This window comes from Lytechinus pictus, chromosome 5 (genome assembly GCF_037042905.1).
Source record: "Lytechinus pictus isolate F3 Inbred chromosome 5, Lp3.0, whole genome shotgun sequence".
NCBI classification, from domain to species: Eukaryota; Metazoa; Echinodermata; class Echinoidea; order Temnopleuroida; family Toxopneustidae; genus Lytechinus; species Lytechinus pictus.
The window spans coordinates 23,175,638-23,181,141 of NC_087249.1; positions in this window are offsets into that span (position 1 = coordinate 23,175,638).

A 5,504-nucleotide genomic window follows, 5' to 3' on the forward strand; every position below is an offset into this window, starting at 1 on the left:
TAGAAATTACGATGTGGCTCAAAGAATTGCTAATTTTGATTCAGGAAATACATTAGCTAGTTCATAGCATAGAATTAGTATCTGCCAGTTACTATGCTCTTCATCATCTCTTGAAGGATTTAAATAATTTTCACAACTTCAACAAATTAAAGCAAGCAATTCTAATGTATCAATAGCATCTATGAAAAAGCCATAATCAGTAATGATTTGTGTAGTATTCTGTGTTGATTAAAACTTGCCAACTTAATATCTTCTTTAGATTTGATCTTTCACCTTTTATCATCCTATGGCTTTATTTCAAACATATTTCAATGGAGTTTGAAACTGTATGCATAATTCAAGATATGAAATAGATACTCAGCTACTACGCATGCATCACCCTGCTTCAAGCCTAAATTAAAGATTCAACAATCGGGTCCATCAGTCGTCTAGCAGACATACGTTCCTGAAAGTACCTACTTTGGATGATGATATTGATAATGTATGGATTATAACCAATTTGGCATTGTAAGGGTTAATATATATGAGTGATAATTGATGTCTTGATCTTTAAGCTATAATGCTTGGCATGGTCACCCCATATCGAGTGTTGGCCCTAGGGAAACAGGAAGGCTCTGAACGTGATGAGAAATGATTTAACAGCTCGAGAGGCATCTGCATTCTATTTTCCAGCCTCTAGGGATGCCAATATTGCTAGGAAGTTTTCTCAGCATTTATGGCTCATCTTTTCCTCCATCTCCTATCCGCCTCTTTCGCCGACTTTATTCCAGTCCTCCGTTCCTAGTTATAAGTCTTGTATTTATTTGGTTATCAGTTTATTTGATTATCCTTGCAATTTTACAGATTTATCAGCTACTGAAAATACTGATTTCAGGGAATTATTTCTCAATGTTTTAATATTTATAAAGTTAAAGTTGAAACCCCTGTTGAATTTTTCCCTGTTCAGTTTTAATAGAAACCTTTGAAGCAATAACAATTTTTTCTCAAACAGCCTTGATGATGCAATTTGAGATCATGGTGTAATTTTTGTCTCGCCTGCAAAGCAGAGCGAGACTATAGGCGCCGCTTTTCCGACGGCGGCGGCGGCGTCAACATCAAATCTTAACCTAAGGTTAAGTTTTTGAAATGACATCATAACTTAGAAAGTATATGGACCTAGTTCATGAAACTTGGACATAAGGTTAATCAAGTATTACTGAACATCCTGCCTGAGTTTCAGGTCACATGACCAAGGTCAAAGGTCATTTAGGGTCAATGAACTTAGACCATGTTGGGAAAATTATTTTCAAAATCTTAACCGAAGGTTAAGTTTTTGAAATGACATCATAACTTAGAAAGTATATGGACCTAGTTCATGAAACTTGGGCATAAGGTTAATCAAGTATTAGTGAACATCCTGCTTGAGTTTCAGGTCACGTGACCAAGGTCAAAGGTCATTTAGGGTCAATGAACTTTGGTCAAGTTGGGGGTATTTGTTGAATTACTATCATAACTTTGAAAATTTATGGATTTAGTTCATGAAACTTGGACATTAGGTTAATCAAGTATCACTGAACATCCTGTACGAGTTTCAGGTCACATGACCATGGTCAAAGGTCATTAAAGGTCAATGAACTTTGGCCGTGTTGGGGGTATTTGTTGAATTACCATCCTAACTGTGAAAGTTTATGGATCTAGTTCATAAAACTTGGGATATAAGAGTAATCAAGCATCACTGAACATCCCCTGTGAGTTTCAGGTCACAAAACTAAGTCAAAGGTCAGTTAAGGTCAATAAACTTAGGCCATGTTGGGGTAATTGTTGAAGTGCCATCATAACTTTGAAAGTTTATGGATAGAGTGAATGAAATGTAGACATGGGTGTAGTTGACAGTCTTAAGTCTCCGTTCAAATGTCATTTATGGTCAATGAACGTGGTATTATGTCATTATATGAATGATGTTTTTGTGAATGATTATTTTATAGTAGTTTTCAAAGTTAGCACTGCTGCTATATCAAATTGCGTAATGCAGGCGAGACTGCCAGAGGCGTTCCACTTGTTTAATTATAATTGCAGTGTTTTTCTTAAAAATCCACTGTGAGAATGATTTTCAGTACTGCCAGACTATCATACATTCAAAGATTAAAAGGAAATACAAACTATAATGTATTCTAACCCTATCAACTCTTAGTATATACTGATCAGATGGGTGTTCCATAAAGCTGTGAAAGTTACGCACGACTGGAACATGTTCTTTGGTGCTAAGTTTACTACATGAGTAAACATCACCAAGCACAAGAAAGGGTCACCAGTCATGTGTAAAGTCATTTGCATTTTAGTAATGGCTTTGTAAAACACCCATGTGAAGCAAATCATTTATTATCAGAGGAATGTTGCTTGTAATTTAAGCCTATATCTCTTCCATATGCACCCACCCCTCCCCCAAGTCTCCATGGACATTAAAAGAGGATTTGAGAACAGTGATGAAAGCGCAACTTCAATTCCTGGTGGAACCATCTTCAAATCTATCAAAGGAGCATCTTCAAATCTATCACCTGTACTTTTCTTTTCAAGGCGTTGCTGCTTCTTCATTCTCTCACTTCTTCCTGTTACATCCTACCCCTGACATTTCATAAGTGCCTCCGTTATCGCTCTAACCGGTTGCCCTTTAAAATCCCCAAATGTGCTGGCTGTGAAAAAGAGACACAGATTAGCCTGCTTTCCTTTTATGATTCGTGTATGATTGGGTGTGCAATTGAAAGGTTTTTATTTTTTTTGTTGATCAGAGGAACCTGAAAAGAGTTGGAGAACGGTGTGTAAGAAAAAAATTTAAAGAAAAAAGCCGTTCATTGAAATGCTGTCGTTGGGTGCATGTTACGTTTCCGAGATTAAACTGGAATGAAAATGCATGCAGTTTTCCAAGAGGTAAGTCAGATTCTATGTTTGAATAGAGTGTGTGATTATGTGATTTGTGTGAAAAGAAATGTTGAACATATCGGCACTCTTTGGAGGCATTGATATTGTCTATGGAAGTCACATGTAAGTATACATCACATTTTATATATTCTTCCCTTTTTTTATCAGGGAATGATCGCAATAACCTCTCAGCCCACCATTATATATAAATGTCATCATTATCATACTTGAAATTATCTGTCTAATATTATATTAAAAATTATGTATATTTTGTTATGCAAGGGAAGTGATGAAGGAAGTCTATCGAGTATAATGTTTCCAATTGTAGCCAAGGGTTTTTCTTTTGTTGTGGTTATTTTACATCTACCATAGATAGCAGGTGCGACTAACAGATTATACTATCTACTAATGGACTATGACTCATACTTCACTTATCCTATTATCACTATGCCTTTTTTAACCTTGCCATTTAATATATTTCTGATGGATCTTACCCTCGTATGTATGGTCCATTCAGAAAAGGTTATTTATTGATCATCTGAATGAGAAAGCAAAGTATCATACAAATAATGCTCATTTTGTATGATTATAAACTTTCATTACACACATTGAGTGCGTTTAGTGCGTATAGAATTACACCTTCGAGATGTATCAATCTTTACCACAGAGAAATTTAAATCCTTTTATCATATTATCCAAACAGAATTGAACTTCTGAATGACACTGACGGCTTGATAAAGACTTCAGAACCCGTCACATCCAGATTGCTTTTGACAAACACTCGCAACCCCATCACCATCCACCTATATACTCTGTGTTTGATAAACTTCTAGTCCTACTCCCGCCGACCCATCACTTTTACGCACCGCGGCGCAATTTCATCTACTTCACGTCATTCTCACACCCCCGACGGAGAATGAAAACCTTGTGCCAATATTTCCCCTGACGGTATTCATAGCCGGAGAGAAAATTTATGAAAAATCAATAAAAATGCATCAAAGTGCAAATGCATAACCCTGGTTTTTCTATTATTTTCCTCCTCTCTCCTCTCACTTATTTACCGACACTGCACACACCTATGCTGTGTGCTCTTATAATAATATGTTTTCACATAAAGAGAACATTATACACCTAGGGGCCTTTGTATATACAAAACCATTGCCATCACCATACATTATGTTACTACAATTTTCTTTTGCTTTCATCCTTCTAACTATGTCATAATGGTTTTATTTTCATTTGCATTAAATTTTCAATTCTGTTCTTTGTTTTATAATCATATTATATTGTTTGTTTGATTTATTTTACATGTATTTGGTATCACTGATCCTTCACAAATCTTTCCTTATTGTATTATTTTTACTCCTTTTTTCAATTGATATTGCTTGTTCAGTTTATTCATATTTTTGTATCATTTTTGTTTTATTAAACATTCTTAAGTGTTATCTGTCAGTGCTTCCAAGATTCTATTTTGCTATTTCCATTTTATTTCCACCTTTTCTGCAATTTTGGCAAATGTTTAATTTTTCCTTATCCCCAATTTCTTATATGATTAAAGGGAGGGTTAAAAGTTCATAAATTAAGTGATTTACCTTTTATTTATTTATAGATATTGATTCATATTATGTTTTTAATAATTGTGTCCCAGTCTGTGTTTTTCCCTTTATTTTGCTAAATAAAAGGAAGACAAAATATGTGAAAATGTTTGATCTGTTTAAGAAACTGCTCTTGAAGAAAATGTTAGCTTATCCAATACCAAATTTTTCTTTGAGAAAAATATGAAATATAAAAGGCTAATGGTTCATTCTGTTTTTCACTTGCACGATGTGCATATAATATGTCCATGTAATATGTCATGGGACCTTTCTTTTGAACATAACAACCCCCCTTGAAAGACGCAAATGCAATTTTATGTCTGAAACCACATTTATATTTATCTTTTTAATAGATGATACAGATATATGGAATATTGATAAGAAGATTACTCAAAATTAGGCCAAACACCTGCTATTGTCGATTGTATAGAGGACCCCAGGGAAAATGGGAATTAAAAAGAACTGAAATGAATTGTCTTTCTTTAGGCACCAATTTAAGTATTTGAGTTAAAGTTGTGTAATTTTTCCTCGCCTTGCAATTTATGTCACAAACATGCTGAGAACTCTTACCTTGTAGTCATCCATACTTTTGACAACATTATACATTTGGAATCACAGAAAAATATGCTTCCTTGCGCCGAATTTCATAATTTCATTTGGTTCATCTACAATTGATGAAACAAATATGGTTTTAATACATCAAGTCCTTATTTACCAGTCCATTAATAATATCAAGCTAGGGTTATCTTTATAAATGCAGTATGCTAATTTTGTAAATTTCTGTATTGCATGATGGTCGCTTCTTTGAAGTGTTATTTATTTACAGATTGCAGTGCACTTTATCTTATCCATTATTTTCAGGGTATTTCCCTTATCTGGTAAAAGGGACTTCCCCCAGAGACTACCCAGAGCACACACCCCTTTCAGCCTCACCCTCTTATAAATGTGACCTATTCCTTTTTATCAGAGTTGATTAACTACCGTCTTCCTAATGATTTCTTGATAAATGCTACC